The sequence below is a fragment of the Podarcis tiliguerta genome (assembly GCF_965153285.1).
Source record: "Podarcis tiliguerta genome assembly, chromosome: 3".
NCBI lineage: Eukaryota > Metazoa > Chordata > Lepidosauria > Squamata > Lacertidae > Podarcis > Podarcis tiliguerta.
In genome coordinates this window covers 106,159,992-106,176,715 of record NC_139536.1, presented here as the reverse complement: position 1 = coordinate 106,176,715, position 16,724 = coordinate 106,159,992, and the positions used below count along the sequence as shown (strand labels likewise).

Genomic DNA, 16,724 nt, shown 5'->3' with positions numbered 1-16,724 from the left:
TGGCATGCAAGCAGAGAATTGCGTCAGTAACACTGCTTACACTAAACATTGCATAATTCAAGGCTTTAAGTATTTAACAATCTGCATGATAAATGGTGCAGCACAGCTCAAAAGCAGCTGAGATGGAAAACCCCTGCTCTGTGCCAAAATGGACAAGATTTGTTGACTGGATTCTTAGTAGAAACATGTCAAAAGTCATGGAAGCCCATGTATGTGTGAGGCCTAGACAGTTTCTCGATTGCTATGAATTCAGGCCTGAGCTTCTTCTCCAATGTGCATTTTGATTATAATTATATTATAAGGGTCTCCCAAGTTTGCTGGGTCCCAGGGTTTTGGAATTGCTTCTCCAGGCAGGAGGGTTAGAATCAAAGGGATAGGCTAGTTTCTCATTGGCTCAAAAGGGTTTGCTATTTGGATCAATCTTATCAAAAGAACATTGACAATTTGGGAGTTGCTTCTTCAATCAGTGTCCACTCCTCAACTTCTTGCCGTCCTCTGCCTCCATCAACCACCTCTAGACTCCATCCCTGTCTGAACAGGTTCCAAACCATGACCTGCCAAGAACTTCTGTCAGGAGTGTGTGCAGGAGCCAGGCCCTGTGACTGGTAGGGCTTCCCAGGACTGGGGCTTTCCTAAGTTTGTTCTGAAGAGGCAAGGCATGGCCACACAGGTGAGGCCGATTTGGTAACTCACAGCACCTGGTGGCAAGAGGCGGGAAGGGATATAAGGTCAGCATTTCCCTTTGGCTCTTTGCCACAGCAACATGCTTCCTGCTGAAGTGAAGGCACGAGACAGGAGTTGATCATCATGTGGGCTGCGCACAGGTGGTCTGAAGCGAGCTGCTGCCATTCCTGTGGAGCCTCCTTTTATTGAGACAAACATGCAAGCCAGGCAAATACATTTTTGGGCTGTGACCTTTACACATCTTACGTCCTGAGGTCGTGGGGTGGTACAAAGCTATTTTGGCACCTGTTCCACAGCGTCATTTTCCCCTTGCACAGTGTATGACGAAGGAGACAAAAGGTCTCAGGGACAAAAGGTTACAGACAGGACACCGCTGACTGCTGAGACCGCAAAAGGTCAGACATAGGGGACAATGTTCCGACAGCCGTGGCTTGTCTGAGGGGGGGTTTTACCTGCACCCCAGGGTCACGCCTGCAGGCAGACTGTGGCTGATTGCTGGTGGAGAGTGTGCTCCCTCCGGACCTCACTGTCCACTCCGCGATATCCCTACACCTGCCTTGTTGTGTTTGTCCTCTTGACTCCTTTCTTCCTGTCCCTCGGACCCTTGGCTTCCTGACTCATGGCTTCCGCACTTCTGTTCTTGCTTCCACTCTGCCGTTTAGCCCCCGGTCCCGATGTCCTCCACCGGGATCTCAACTGCCCATAACCCGGACCGTGACAACTTCCTTGTTCTCAGCCACAGGAGTCCTCGCAACATGCAATTGAGGGAGTTTGTCTTGATCAGGTGCGGCAAACTCCCTGCAGTTTTAGTGGCTGTAATCCCGACCCCGCTCTTCAGATATGTAACTCAGACCCAGGGCATACCAGCAAATTAACCATTTGATTTTGTTTTCTGTTACATTTTTGAAGCTGTTTTTCTCTTTTCTGTACAAGGCAGGGATATTGGATCATGTTTTTTCTTTTTTGCAGCCTTTGGGGTGACCACATTGTGCATACGAAAGTGTTGTCTTGCTGTGGGTAGATTTTTTTAAAAAAATGTTACTAGTTAAACTAGCATCTCATTTCTATTCACCCTTATAGTTGCCCATACAAATCAGAGGCACTCCTGGCTTCCTTGTATGTTCATTTAGCTGAAGTGTAGGGAAGAAAAATTGTGTATCTCACCTCTGTCTGTCTTAAGGACCACAGATAACATGCTAATGGGTAATTGGGAATCTTTTTGTTGTCTATTCCTTCTTCTAGTGTCCCACAGCGCACTTGGAGAATCACAGCAGCCGATCATTCAGGATATAAACAGCTAGGTGTAAGATGAGACAGATAGATAGAAATTACCATATTGCATTAGGGATAATTGCAAACTCTAGAGATATGTTGGATGGATGAGCAACCTGCCATATGGCTGTTTTCATGTTTACCCAGTGAAACGTAATGCAGAAAAATGGTTTCCTTCCCTGTACTAATTAATGAACTGATCTCGCTTTCCAAAGTACTGTTACAGTATTGTCAAGTGGTCCTGAACATCACAGCTATTGAATGTACTCAGTGATTGGGATCCATTGGCCTTTGCACTGTCATGAAGTTGCCTTAATGCAATGCCTCTGCACAGCTCAGATCGTTAAAAATGCTCTCTAGTACAGTGGTACCTTGGGTTACAGACGCTTCAGGTTACAGACTCCACTAACCCAGAAATACTACCTCGGGTTAAGAACTTTGCTTCAGGATGAGAAGAGAAATCTCGCAGTGGCGGCACAGTGGCAGCAGGAGGCCCCTTTAGCTAAAGTGGTCCCTCAGGTTAAGAACAGTTTCAGGTTAAGAACGGACCTCCAGAACGAATTAAGTTCTTAACCCGAGGTACCACTGTACTAATTGGGTTGTCCTAGAATGGCATCATTTTATTTTGTGCGTTTTTGAATCCAGGATTAAAAGCTTTCATGAAAGCCATTATTATTATTATTATTATTATTATTATTATTATTATTATTATTATTATTATTAAACTTTATTTGACAGGCAACATAAAATTACACAACATCCCACATCACACCATAATATACTACAGAACAGAACAATACGCAACTATACATTATATACATCACCAATCATTACTTTTATCTATAGCTAATTTACAGAACAGAAAGAAGAAAGAAGAAAAAAGAAAAGAAAGAGAATTAAGGGGAAATAAAGTTGACTTCCAATTAAACCCATTGTACTACCACTTATTTTGATGGTTTTACACACAGCATCATACTATTATTTTGTTTTCATAATTCTTATCCAAAGTACATGACTATTTATCACATTCGTCTTACAAGAATCAGTCAAGGTCTGCCAGGAGATTTTTGTTGTTACAGTAATTTTTCAAGTAATCTTTAAATATTTTCCATTCTTTATGTACCTTCTGCAGTCGGATATCCTCTGATTCTCCCTCTCATTATGGCCAGCTGTAAATATTCTATCATTTGGACCTGCTATTCGATTGTTGTAGGAGTCTTTGCTTTTTCAGCTCCTTGCTACCAGAATCCTGGCTTCGGTTGTTGTGTACATGAATAGTGGTCTGACATTATTTTTTATTTCTGATGACATTATCCCTAGAAGCAAGGCCTCCGGGGTTTTTTGAGAACGAGAACCTGAGTAGTTTTAAAAATTCATTATAAATAGAATCCCAGAATTCTCTAATTGCCGCGCATTCCCATCACACATGCGTATAAGAGCCTGTACCTTTTTTTGCACCCCCAGCAAACTTCTGATTTTTTAAATACATTTTAGCCAGTTTAGCTGGGGTGAGGTGCTATCTATACATTAAAGCCATTCTCCAGGATATCAGCGCTGCTCTCAACATCAGTTTTAGGGGTGTCGTCTCTTCTATGGGTTGCTTTGGACTTTGGAGCTGTTTCCACTTTTCATTCTTGCCAAAAATCACCTCCATTTCCCCGTGTTTATTTGATGGAATCTGTTAAGTTGTGGGTGAACATATCAGACGACACAGCGATTCTTCAGACAGCTCTTGTTTATTCACAGGCCAGAACAGAACTGAACTGAAGGGTTCAGCCAACCTGCTTATATAGAGCTCAACTACAAAGCAACAGTAACAATTTTCTGTAACTATCCAATCACTGAACGTCATTTTCAATTCCTTATTTGCATATGCGGACCTGAGTGAAAACTATCTACAGTATCCCCCTGCTGGCCCAGGGTAAGAACTTCAGTGCATAACAGAATCCCTTGAAAATGGCTCTGCTTCACATTAGAAGGCTGCAAATGGCCCTCGGGCAGTTTAGCCTACAAAGCACAACTCATGCCCAAGCTTGGGGAAGCTTCCCAACTCAGTTGAATTATATATATATATATATATATATATATATATATATATATATATATATATAATATTTTATTAAAACTTTCACATAGAAAAAGAGAAATAAAAATAAAAAGAAAAACAAGTAAAAACAATTCCATTTTCATAATATTTCTTATATTTGCTTGTTTCCCAGACTTCCCCACACCTCCCCTCTCTGTATTCCAATTCAAATATTTAATCAGAAAACCCCTTCCCTCTGTCTTAACTTTATCTTTATCTTAATATATTATACTTTTAATTCTTCATCTTTTTAACCTTCAAATTTTTCGTACTTTCACCACATTATTGCTAATAACCCTTTAACCCTTTAACCTCCATCCGACGTCATTCTAACATTCATTAATTTTATAATATTTCTGTAAATAGTCTTTAAATTTCTTCCAATCTTCCTCCACCAACTCAGTTGAAGTCTAGGCAGAGCATTTATACTGCAACGTTTACACTAATGTACTATTTTGGCTGGGATGCAAATATTTCCTGTGTGAGAGGAGGGACACTTCCACCTGTGCTAGAGAAAGAGTGTGTGCGTCTTCAGTCCTCCTCTCTGTGCTGGATTACATGCTATTCTGAGGATACAGGAACCCTACAGAAACAGCTTGCAGGGTGTGAGAGATGGCAGTAGCAAGGCAGTGGGAAAGTCCCATTGTCTGGCTCAGAGTCTTTGGATCCAAGCCAGTATTAAATGCCTAATATTGTGATAGGCGCTGCACAAATTAAATCCAAAATAAAGTCTCTGCCAGTGTTTGTTTGTTGTTTTGTTTTGTTCCAATCTAACAAAAACCAGACACAAAAGGGATAGGGAATGGGAAGGGATAATTAAAATAAGTAAAAGTAATTATAAAAGGCATAAACAAAGAAAATCTTTCTGACTGATTGCCAAAAGTAAATAAGTTTCCAGAAGATACCTTTGATTGTGGTAGCAGTTTCGCCCCTGTAACCCAATGTGGTGATCAAAGGTGTTTTGTTTTGTTTTTAATATAGAGATGCTGATTTGAAATTAACAAGAAAAGTGGCGTGGATGATACAGGAAATAATTCATGGTGGAAAGCTTTTGTCTCAGCAGCTGGCTTTCTTACAGAATCTTAAAGTGCTTGTTACCATTTTCCGAAACTTAAATACATTCTTAAATTAATTTGAGTCATTTCCCATGGCAAATATCTTTATCTCATTGCTTTATCCAAGGTGTCAGTGTTCATTGGTTTTTAGCATCACTTTCATAATAATATTTGGATCCTGAGCTTAGAAATTTCATATTGCCCATCCTTTTGGTATATTTTGAAATTTATGGGTGATTAATATTTTTACATCAACCAACATTGGGCTTTCAGTACTTCTAAGAGCATAACTTCTCACTGCATAAATTAACTTTGGCTGAGTTGCAATTTCTCCTTTATAGCCTGAATTTCCAATAACCAAGTAAATGAACAATGAACTTCTACCTTCAGGCAGACTGCTGATTATCCATGCTAGAAATTCTGGCATGTGCTTGGGAGCTGTGGATAAGAAAAAACTTAATCTTGGACTTAACTTTTGCACCTTCAGATTGAACAAGTTCAGTTACCTTGTAGAAGAACTGAATTTCAGCTGAATTTTTGAGAGCTTAATAACTAAAGCAATTGTAAAAGGCTTACAAGGAATCATATGTATTATAACTGCCTTAATAGTTGTTGAAATAAAACATGGTAATCCTCTAGTGGCCCTTCCTCCGTAGTGGAGGGAATGGCTGCCAGAAACTGGCCCCTATAGCCATTAAGCACTCTGAATCTCACAGTGCTTTCTTCTGAGCATGCTTGGGCCAATCTTCTGTAGATTTGGCAACGATGCGTAGGTTTCCTGATCCCACCCCCTGCCAACACAGGAGTTGATGGGCTTGCAAGCAGGAAGAACATCTGTCCAGTTTGGAGGAAAACTTGCACTGGAGTAAGGGTTTAGGATATGAGAGCTGCTGTGGTCAGAGTGATAGACCGGGACTAGGGACATCCAGGTTCAAATTCCCACTCATCTATGAAGCTCATTGTTCCTCACTTCAGAAACATTATTGTAGAGTTGGAAAAGGTTCAGGAAATGGCAGTCTTAATGATCAAGGGGATGGAGTAACTGCTGTATGTGGAAAGGTTGCAACATTGGGGGCTTTGTACTTTAAAGAAAATGTAAGAGGCAGCAGGGTACATGTTTTAAAATTATCCCAGAGATGGAAGAAAGAGACAATCCCGACCAGAGAAGAATGGCAAACCAAGTTGATGGACTATGCCGAAATGGCAAAATTAACTGGGAGGCTCAAGAACCAAGAAGACAAGAAATTTAAAAAAAGAATGGGAAACGTTTATAATTATATACAAAATTATTGTAAACAGGTCAAAACATTAGCAGGATTCTAAACATACTTGTATTGTAACGGAATGTATAGATAACCTAGGAAGATACAAAAATGGATGAGATCATCTCTCCATCAGGACTTTTATAATACACTACCACAGGATACAAAGTACAAGAATAATTTGAGGAATCAAATGTTCTATTTTTTCTGTTAGATCATCAATGAACTCATCTAGTGTTGAAGTGGTTTTGATCAAGTGTGTTCGACCTGTGGAAATCCATTGTGAAAATTCAATGGGATCACTCCCTGATAGCCAGTTTTCATAACTTCAAAGTCCGATATCCCCAAATTAAAAAAGTATGCACTTTGTTTTCAGAAAAAAAACTTATAATAACCAATATTATGTTAATTTTTATGATGAACAACTTTGTTTCATTAATTTTTTTCTATTACAGCTATGGATTGTGGGAAAGTTGTACCCAGTAGCCATTTCCCCGCCCCATGATGTCCAAAAAATGTAAAATATTTGTTACAAGGATTACAAAATCCAAAAATTTCATTCTTTGGCGAGAAAGAGCATGTCTTTGCAATAATTTTCAACATCAAAAACTTTTAGTCCCATCATGCCCACACGCTGAAAATAGAGGTTTTCTAAACTTAGTTTTTCCACCAAAAAAAGTACATTTATAAACTATATCTTCCTGAATCCCCAAATGGTTTTTGACCTTCTGGGGCAGGCTTGTCCAAAGTTCGTTTTGGGGGCCTAATCCGGCCCACCAGTCAGTTAAATCCAGCCCCTGGCATGCAATTCAAAAGCAAGGAGGAAATCTAAACCTTTTCCTGTTTTGTTTCCACCACCCTCTAGAGTTTTCAGTTATGCCAAACAAGAATCTAGAGAAATTAAAGTCATACTTGCAGTCAGAAGGGAAACTTTAAAGTGCAAAAATACTCATGGATATAGTTAGGAGACAGTTTGCTAAAATCCTTACCAAACTTTTTTACTGGCCACAGCTAATAAAGAGATGCCTTGATAGTTGCCACATTCCACTCTATTCTGATGTCATGAGTATCATGACGCTGGTAGATTCTTATCGGCTTCAGTCTTCATCTGCCTTCACAGCCATTGTAACATACCACTTGTTATCTTCCACCTATTCTGCAGTTGAGGACTTATTGGATTCACTCACTGGATCATTACCTTGTCGTGGTGAGTGGGCTTGCAAGTTGCTATGATCCTTGTGAGCGAAACCACCGGGAGTCTCGTACTCCCAGCAGGATGACCCAAGGTGGTAAGGTCAAGAGGGAGGAGCTAGACAAAGAATGATCCAAGAATGATCCAAGACATCAATAGTTTCAAGTTGAACACAGGATTGGCACCTGGGGGTGGAAGGAGAGCTGTTTTGTGCATTCAAAATCCCCACTCCCCAAATGCTTTCCCACCTACAATTGAAAATATGCATGTTATCTTAAGGTTACCGGCGTCCCCATTACCCATGAACAGTCCCCGGATTTACAAATCAGTCCCCATACAAAATCCATTGAAGTTGAAAAGTGTCCTCGGATGCATTGAAAAAAATCTGGTAACTGTAGGTTATTTGTGTCTACAGTGGTGCCCCGCAAGACGAATGCCTTGCAAGACGGAAAACCCGCAAGACGAAAGGGTTTTCCGTTTGCAGAGGTGCTTCGCAAGATGAATTTCCCTATGGGCTTGCTTTGCAAGACGAAAATTGACGAAAATTTTCTGGGGGTTTTTTCCGCTCCGAAACCCCTTTTTCTGAATCGCTAAGCTGCTAAAAGCATTTTAGCAGCAAAACCGCTAATCCCTTAAGCCTTTTATAGCCATTTTTAGCCCTTAAATTGTCAATAGCGCTAATAGCGCTACTCCGTCAATGGGCTTGCTTCGCAAGACGAAAAAACCGCAAGACGAAAAGACTCGCGGAACGGATTCTTTTCGTCTTGCGAGGCACCACTGTATTTCCCTCTAGGGTAGAAAAACAGATTAAGCAGAAAAACCCCCAACAGTGGTCAGGGTAGGAGTTGAGTATGATTTCTGAAAAAATGCCTGAAAATGTGATGGCAAAGAAAGCTGAAAACCTGACTCAGGGGGAAAAACCCAACAACTCTAATTCATGGTGGGTGGTATATTTCTCATGGGTGACTCATATTTTTTTTTTTCATATTTAGAAAGATAAACATTTTAGAGGAAGCAGATGGTGGTAGAAGTCCAGCATGTTTATGCAGTGTAGATGGGCACATGAGAAAGAAAGAAAAACTCATTGCACACAGATGTGTAAAGATCAGATGTGGCCTTTAATCAGATGTGTTTCCTTGGTGCCAGATATGGCTTGTGTGTAAACGATAGTGGATGGGAAATGCAAAAAAAATTAAAAAATTAAATGTAAGTGAGAAAATGCCAGTTTAATCGCCGCAAAACAGATAGTCAGAGGGTGTGCCCAAATGACAGCAAAGATGCTGGATGATGGTTCGTACCAGAATGAGATGAGCATTTGTGTGCTTTAAAGTTTCCCTACTGACTGCAAGTATGACTTTAATTTCTCTAGACTCTTGTTTGGCATAACTGAAAACTCTAGAGGGTGGTGGAAACAAAACAGGAAAAGGTTTAGATTTCCTCCTTGCTTTTGAATTACATGCCAGCATGGTATTCGGTGAAATACAATGGTGCACTATGCAGGAATGGTTGACTGCTACTGTTTGCAGATATAAAACAAGGGGTGTAGTTAATGGCTGTAATCCTAGAAAAGCATTTCTCGCCTGAACACTGTTAAAAATGTATTACGCAGAGAGCTGGCATGCTGTATGAGTACGCGTGTGTGTGATCTTTCTCTCCCCAGGTATATATTTTTTAAAAATCAAGGTGGTGGTAAGAGACTTTGGGAAAGCCTTCATGAACAGCAGTCTTAACCCCTTTCTTCTGCTAATGGCAGATAATTATACTTTTCAAAGAGTTGGCTGATTTCTTTCCAGGGGTGGGGGCAGAAAATACCTATTGTGTAGCTTCAGTGCCTGATGTGCATGGAAGCAATTCAGTAGGTGGCATTGTTTGGAAAGCTGCGGGGAAGCTAAAGGTGGCAGGCTAATTGCTACATTGGGGTGAGCCGCTGGAGACAAGGCGATCAGATTCACAGAACTTTTTCAGCTTGCCCTGAGTTTTGTTACAAGCCCAAGGAAACAAAGATGATTTAGATGGTTTGGCAAGCTTGAAGAGGAAAATCAATTGTGTTTCAAGGGCATTAGTATTGAACAGAAACGTCAAAGCCTTTCTGTACCTTTGCTTTCTTTTCTTTCCCCCTCTTTTTTAAGAAAAAGCTTTTGTTGGTTTTAGGAAGAACCTTTTCTCTCCGGCCTGCGAGTCTGGTGGATGGAAAGGAAAGGAAGCTGATGGCCCCATTAACATGAAACCTGTATCAGTGTTCCTGTTTAGAAATGTGTGCTGTATTACAGAACCCTGTACAGTGGTTCCTTGGGTTAAGAACTTAATTCGTCCCGGAAGTCAATTCTTACCTGAAACTGTTCTTAACCTGAAGCACCACTTTAGCTAATGGGGCCTCCCGCTACCGCCGCTGCATGGTTTCTGTTCTCATCCTGAAGCAAAGTTCTTAACCTGAGGTACTATTTCTGGGTTAGCAGAGTCTGTAACCTGAAGCATCTGTAACCCAAAGTACCACTGTATGTTGAAAATACATATCTTGAACTCTGTAGTTTTAACACATTGCTATAAAAAGCTTCCTTAAACCAAGATTAAAGCATTTTGTGCCTCACTAAGTATAATTAAAAGCATGTCTGCATGTTCTTAATTGAGGGGATCAGGTTTTCTCAAATAATGAACTCAGTCTTTGCAATTAACACACACACAAAGGTTTTATACAGAACATGGGTGCAGTGTAGGCTCTGGATTACTCCATTCATCCATGGGATGCTAGGAAACGGCAGCTTTGCCCCCATATAAGTGTTGAACATCCAGCTCCGCCCTAAGATTTCAAATTGGTCAAACTCCACAGACCCTCCAAGTGCCCCTATTTTCCAGGGACGTCCCTGATTTAGAGAAGCTGTCCCGGTTTCTGATTTGATCCTAGAATGTCTCACTTTTCCTTAGGATGTCCCTATTTTCTTTAGAGAAATGTTGGAGGTTATGGAGTTATCCAGCCCCCAAGCCATCTGAAGGCAGCCCTATATAGGGAAGTTGTTTTTTTTTAAAAAATGTTTAATGTTTTATTGTGTTTTTACTTATGTTGGAAGCTGCCCATAGTGACCGGGGAACCCAATAAGATGTGTGGGGTATAAATAATAAAATTACCATTCTCTATTTTCATCGAAGAAATGTTGGAGGGTATGCCTCCATGCTGTACTGAACATCAAAGGCAGACAGTTTTCACTCTTGTTTCTGGAAGGGAGCAGCTCAAATATTGATTGTAAAACTTTGGTACAGCACTCTCAAACATCTTGACAGCGAAAGGGGCCTATCAGGTATGGGGCTCACACACTTCCTGATAAATCTCATTTCATGTTTCGCCACACACCACTGCCACTCTGGGCAGTGTTCCTTCTCAGTTCCTAGCTTTTTGTCTACTTTCTGCTATCTATGATTAGCTGCACCAATCATATTTGGCTGTACCACAATGCCACAAAGTCAGTTTAGAGTGAGGGTGGTCAGTTTCAACCCTGTTTGAAGACCCTCGCTTGAACAATAAGGGGTGTTTTTTGCAGAGGTGAAAGGGTTGGAAAACATCTTCCATTTGGGCTTAGCTCTAATTTAGTGGGGAAAGTGACACATGGGTTTGTAATAATAATAATAATAATAATAATAATAATAATAATAATAATAATATACCTGGAGAGAGAAGCTTTTTATGAAACGCTTCTGGCTGGGTTTCCCAGTGGCTTGCTCTGAGTGGCACCTTTTCTCTCTCTCTGCTTTCCATTCTTCCTGAGGAAATGATAGCTGTTCCTTCCAGTCTCCCTCTTTTCATTCTTTGATTGCTGATACAACTACCTTCCACTGCCTGGTCTGCCTCTCTCCTGTCTAATCTGTCCTCCAGGCTCAAGCTGAAATCTGAAGCCTCACTCTCCCTGGACTGGCATGCCAAGGGCCTGCTATTCTTCTGCTTGCTTGCAGCCTGCCAGTTTGTCAAACTATGCCAAACCTGGGCTGGCTCTGTAAGCCGTCAACCTGCTGAATCTGGATAATGGCAACAATACTGTGTCTACCTCCATAATTTCTGTCTGGTGTCCTTGTTAAGAGTGTTGGACTGGGAAGACCTAAATCCTCCCTTAGACATGAAAAGGAACTGAGTGGCAACCTTCAACCAACCAGCGTTACGTAAATCTCAGCCCAGCCTAACTCTTGAGTGGGTTGTGAGGATTAAAAAAAGCAGAAGACTCCTTGAAGGAAAGGCAGAATAGAAATGTAATGAACAGATTAAGTAAACAAGGTAAAATAACTATAATCTGCCTCTTTTGTGCCAGGCCGTCATGAAGTAATTGTCTTTTAGCAGAAGTCCTGCAGTAGCTAAGCTGCCCACCCGCCAACTTCCCTCCTTTCCTCTCCCTGCCTACACACTGCAGCCTATTCCAGTGACAGAGACACTAGTGACTATATTGCGGCCACCCACCTCAATAAAAGAAAGGGAGACTATGCCTCCATGCTCCTGCTTCTGTCTGCTTCAAAGAGAAAGAGAGAGACTGGCCATTGTGGTGCTGCCCACCTGGAGGAGAGAGACTGGCCATTGTGACCACGCTGATGCTGTCCACCTGGAGGTCTCAGAGAGACTGGCCATTGTGACCATGCTGATGCTGCCCATCTGGAGGAGAGAGACTGGCCATTGTGACCTCACACTGATGCTGCCCACCTGGAAGAGAGAGACTGGCCATTGTGACCACGCTGATGCTGCCCACTTAAAGGAGAGAGACTGGCCATTGTGACCACGCTGATGCTGTCCACCTGGAGGAGAGAGACTGGCCATTGTGACCTCACGCTGATGCTGCCTACATGAAAGGGAGGGGGAGAGAGACACTTCTCTCTCTTCCTACATGTCAACCACTTTCATAGAAGAGATGCTATTTGCACCCTGAACCAGAGAGGAGATTCTTAACTCCCCCCCCCCTTTTTTTCCTTTCAAATGCAAGGTTCACCTCTCCTCAGGCAGACAGGCTCCACTGTTCACAAATGAGTGTGGGGTTGTTTTTTTTTTTGCATAGGATAGCTGCTCTCTCATGCCAGCTGTCAGTGATGATAACTTCTCCCTGTGCTATCTCTTCCTACTGCCTGCCAATTATGTATCCGATGAATGGGGAGCCACTATCCCCATTAACAGCCACCGTCTGGAGATGACAAAGCAGCAGAGAGCCAATTTGCAAAGCATTGTGTTTATTTCCATAGAAAACAACAGGAAGCTACAATCTAAATTAAAAGTGAAACTAAACTCCTGTGTTCTTCAAGAGCCACAGTTCTCACAATGATGCTTAGTACCATAGATGTTTGATATGACATGTCCTCTCATGCTGTCTTCCCTCACCCTTTCTCTGTCTATAGTTGCTTAGCATGATACATGTTGAGTTCTTATCTTCCTTCTGCCCCAGCCCTTTGTCAGTTTGGGATACTGCTGGCCTGCGGAGGAGAGACACAGCTGGCAGCTTTATGGGCCTTTTCTGAGTGTATCACTTGCCAGGATGCCCAGCTGTGCTACTTTGTGGCATAACCAATACTCAACTCAAACTGTGATTTATCCCCCAGCTAGTGACTATTTCAACACACAGTAACTGCACCACGAAGGGCCAAAGGTGCCAGAGATGCCAGTACAGTTCCAAAATAATGCTTGATGCTGGTGGGTTGCCTTGGTGCCCAACTTGTGGATTTCCAGGAAGAGCCAGCCTGGCCATAGCTGGGAATAAAACAGCAAACTAGGTGGAACATTGCTCTGATCCAGAAGGGCTTTCTTCATATTGTTATAATTTCAAATGATAATTGGCATGAAGGAGTGCATTCAATAATTAAACTGTATAACCAGAGTGATCGAAACCATCAAAGCCTTGGTTCCAAATGAAGAGCTTGATAAAGACCCTGTGTGCTTAGCTTGGCCACACATTTGGGGGTGGCATTTGTGCGGAGCTTATGCCAGAGCTTATTCATGCCTAATAGCCTAGGCTGAGTACACAGATGTGTAAGCACATGTCAGGTGGCTCAGTGGGTCAGTGCATCTGGCTGTTAATCAGAAGGCTGCTGGTTCGTGCCCACCTAGGGACAATTGTGGGCATTGCAGGGGATTGGACTAGATGACCCTTGGGGTCACTTTCAACTCCCAGTTGTGGCTGCAAAAATGACCATAAAAGTCCACAGAGGGTGTGTGACCCTGATGAGCCTCTTCCATGTGTACCTTAGTACGCAAATAAATTTCTAAATAGTCCTAAGGTTATAAAGGTAAAGGTAAAGGTACCCCTGCCCGTACAGGCCAGTCTTGACAGACTCTAGGGTTGTGCGCTCATCTCACTCTATAGGCTGGGAGCCAGCGCTGTCCGCAGACACTTCCGGGTCACGTGGCCAGCATGACAAGCTGCATCTGGTGAGCCAGCGCAGCACACAGAACGCCGTTTACCTTCCCGCTAGTAAGCGGTACCTATTTATCTCCTTGCACCCGGAGGTGCTTTCGAACTGCTAGGTTGGCAGGCGCTGGGACTGAGCAATGGGAGCGCACCCCGCCGCGGGGATTCGAACCGCCGACCATGCAATCGGCAAGTCCTAGGCTCTGTGGTTTTACCCACAGCACCACCCGCGTCCTCCTAAGGTTATACATGGATATAATTACTATAAAAATTCATCGTCTTGTAGCCTCACATCTTGCCACTTTGTCTGCCATCACAACACATTTTGGTTTTCCCGGCAATCTGAAACCAACAGATTGTCTTTGGAATTAAATATTTAATAGCTTTAATTGCTCCAGCGGCAGCTGATTGGCTTTTCAGCAATGTGATGCTCTCCAAGCTTCTATCAACATTTTCGAGAATGTATGGGATGACCTCATTCTGCTACAGGTTAGAGAAGTTGAGTTAAATTCGGCAGTTTCATTGAAGTCATCACCACATATTTTTTTTGATTGATTGATTGGTTGATTGAAATGTTGCTCATCTTTGCCTAGAGTAAATGAATGCATGTTGGCCTACTAACATCATCCTTTATGAACTCTCGTAAATATCCACTCTTTCCAAACCCTCTTCTTTTCCAGACAGAGCCAAGCCAGTAGGAAATAACGGAGTGAAGATACATGTTGTGACACCATTGTGTCAGAGCACTACTTTGAGGCTGATTTGTTTAACTTCTCTTGTGTTCTTGCTGGCAATCCTTCTAGATTATCTTTTCATGAACATGACATAGTTGATTGCAGAGTGCCAGACGCCTTGTGTTTTTCTGTGACATAAAACACAGTGCGGTCCATTCAGATGGTAAACTAGTATTCAGTTCCCATGGAATTAGGCTTTACTTGAGCCAGTATCTGGAAAAGGGGGCCAACATTGAGCAAGCCATAAACAAAGAAATGCTGTGTTGTCCCTTGAATTGGAAATATTACATCTGTAGTGGGTGTTTGCCATAACAGCACATTGGGACACATCAAGCTGATAAAGGAACTGTGAGCTCCTCAAGCGCCTGAATCTTTTATGGTGTGCAGGACTGCAAGTAATCCAGCTGTTTATTTGGCTGATAGGGTATGCCTTCATCATGGTTGGAGAGAAGCAACAGCATATGGATTCTTCCATTTAGGAGTGCACTGTGCATACATGTGCAACTGATGTGTCCAGGCAGAATTCTGGTGAACAGATGGACAAACTGAACAAGACAAAGGGGAAAAACAAACAAACATTGCAACAATGGGAGGGGCATGTTGAGATCTGATGGGATAAAGGAAATGTATTTCCAAACAAAAATGGCAAAGTATAGCATGATGGGGCATAAATGAGCATTAGGGATGGGGGAGATACTTGATTTAGTTCTGATTTAAAGGTGGATATATCAACTCTGCACTTTGCAAAAGAATAGCACACCAAAACACATGTATCAATTGCAATTCACACTTATCTGCGTTTTGTTACGCAGTTCTCCAGGCAGGGTTTACATAAATGCACATATCAGGGGGAAGTGTGCGTGAAAATGAATACAGTTGTACCTTGGTTGCCGAATGCCTTGGAACGTGTACGTTTTGGTTCCTGAACAATCAAAAGCCGGGTATGAGTGTTCCTGGTTCCGAATGATTTTTGGAAGCTGAACATCTGGTGCAGCTTCTGCGGCTTCCGATTGGCTACAGGATGCCGTGCCTTGGTTTTTGAACAGTTCCTGAAGTCAAACAGACTCCCGGAACGCATTCTGTTTGATAACCAAGGTATGAATGTATAGTAGTGAAAATAGCATACAAAACATTATATTAGGGGAGGTTTGCACTAAAATGCGGGTGAATTTTCATGAATGTTTTTTTTTTTAAAAAAAAACCCCAAATTGAAGAAATATGAAGAGCTAAATTTGGGTGAAAAAATGAGAAACGGAGAAAACTAAGATTCACACATTCTTCCATCTATAGCAATTTCAATGCTATTTTATCTCTGTCATGTGCTTTAGTTGACATTTTTGTTTTGAAGCAGCAGCAAAGCAACAGAGAAGTAAGCAAAGTCCTTTTCAAACCCATACTGCTAATGCAGTGCTTTTGTTAATTTAAAAACTGGTAAGATTTATCTTCAGAAGATTTCTGTTCTCTACAATTAATCACAGAATGACAGAAGTCAAAGCTCATGCTGCCTTATTGTCAAACCTACTCAAATCATGAGTGAATGAATTAATAAACAAACTAAAACAGCAAATAATACTTTGTGGTTTCTTACCCGGCTTTTGTGTAGAGAGACTTGTGCCCCGTTACTCATAACTGGGCTTTTTCTAAATGGGATTGGATTGGACTGGATTGGGATGCAGGTGGCGCTGTGGGTTGGACTTGCTGATCAGAAGGTCTAGGATTTGCCGATCAGAAGGTCGGCGGTTCGAATCCCCGCCACGTGGTGAGCTCACATTGCTCGGTCCCTGCTCCTGCCCACCTAGCAGTTCAAAAGCACATCAAAGTGCAAGTAGATAAATGGGTACAGCTCTGGCGTGAAGGTAAACGGCGTTTCCATGCACTGCTCTGGTTTGCCAGAAGCTGCTTAGCCATGCTGGCCACATGACCCGGAAGCTGTACACCGGCTCCCTCGGCCAATAAAGCGAGATGAGTGCCGCAACCCCAGAGTCGGTCACGACTGGACCTAATGGTCAAGGGTCCCTTTACCTTACCTTTACCCAACTACTAAGGGACGCGGGTGGTGTTGTGGTCTAAACTA

The 16,724-nt window shown here is 42.2% G+C and overlaps 1 protein-coding gene and 1 long non-coding RNA gene across 6 annotated transcripts in view; one reads left to right on the top strand and one right to left on the bottom strand.

Moving 5' to 3' along the window:
• LOC310673554 overlaps positions 1-15,204 on the bottom strand; it is a 33,152-nt gene extending 17,948 nt beyond the window's left edge. The window contains exons 1-4 of one of the 3 annotated variants that reach the window (XR_014509098.1): positions 12,258-15,204; positions 11,990-12,114; positions 11,209-11,300; positions 1,849-1,981 (exon numbers count right to left, since the gene is read on the bottom strand). This is a non-coding gene — a long non-coding RNA (uncharacterized lncRNA). Of the gene's footprint in view, positions 1-1,848; positions 1,982-11,208; positions 11,305-11,989; positions 12,115-12,257 lie in introns of all 3 variants that reach the window. The other 2 variants (XR_014509099.1, XR_014509100.1) reach the window with 2 other exon arrangements.
• The window catches only part of PLCB1 (phospholipase C beta 1), a 455,632-nt gene that overhangs the window by 157,643 nt on the left and 281,265 nt on the right, over positions 1-16,724 (top strand). The window lies entirely within an intron of this gene.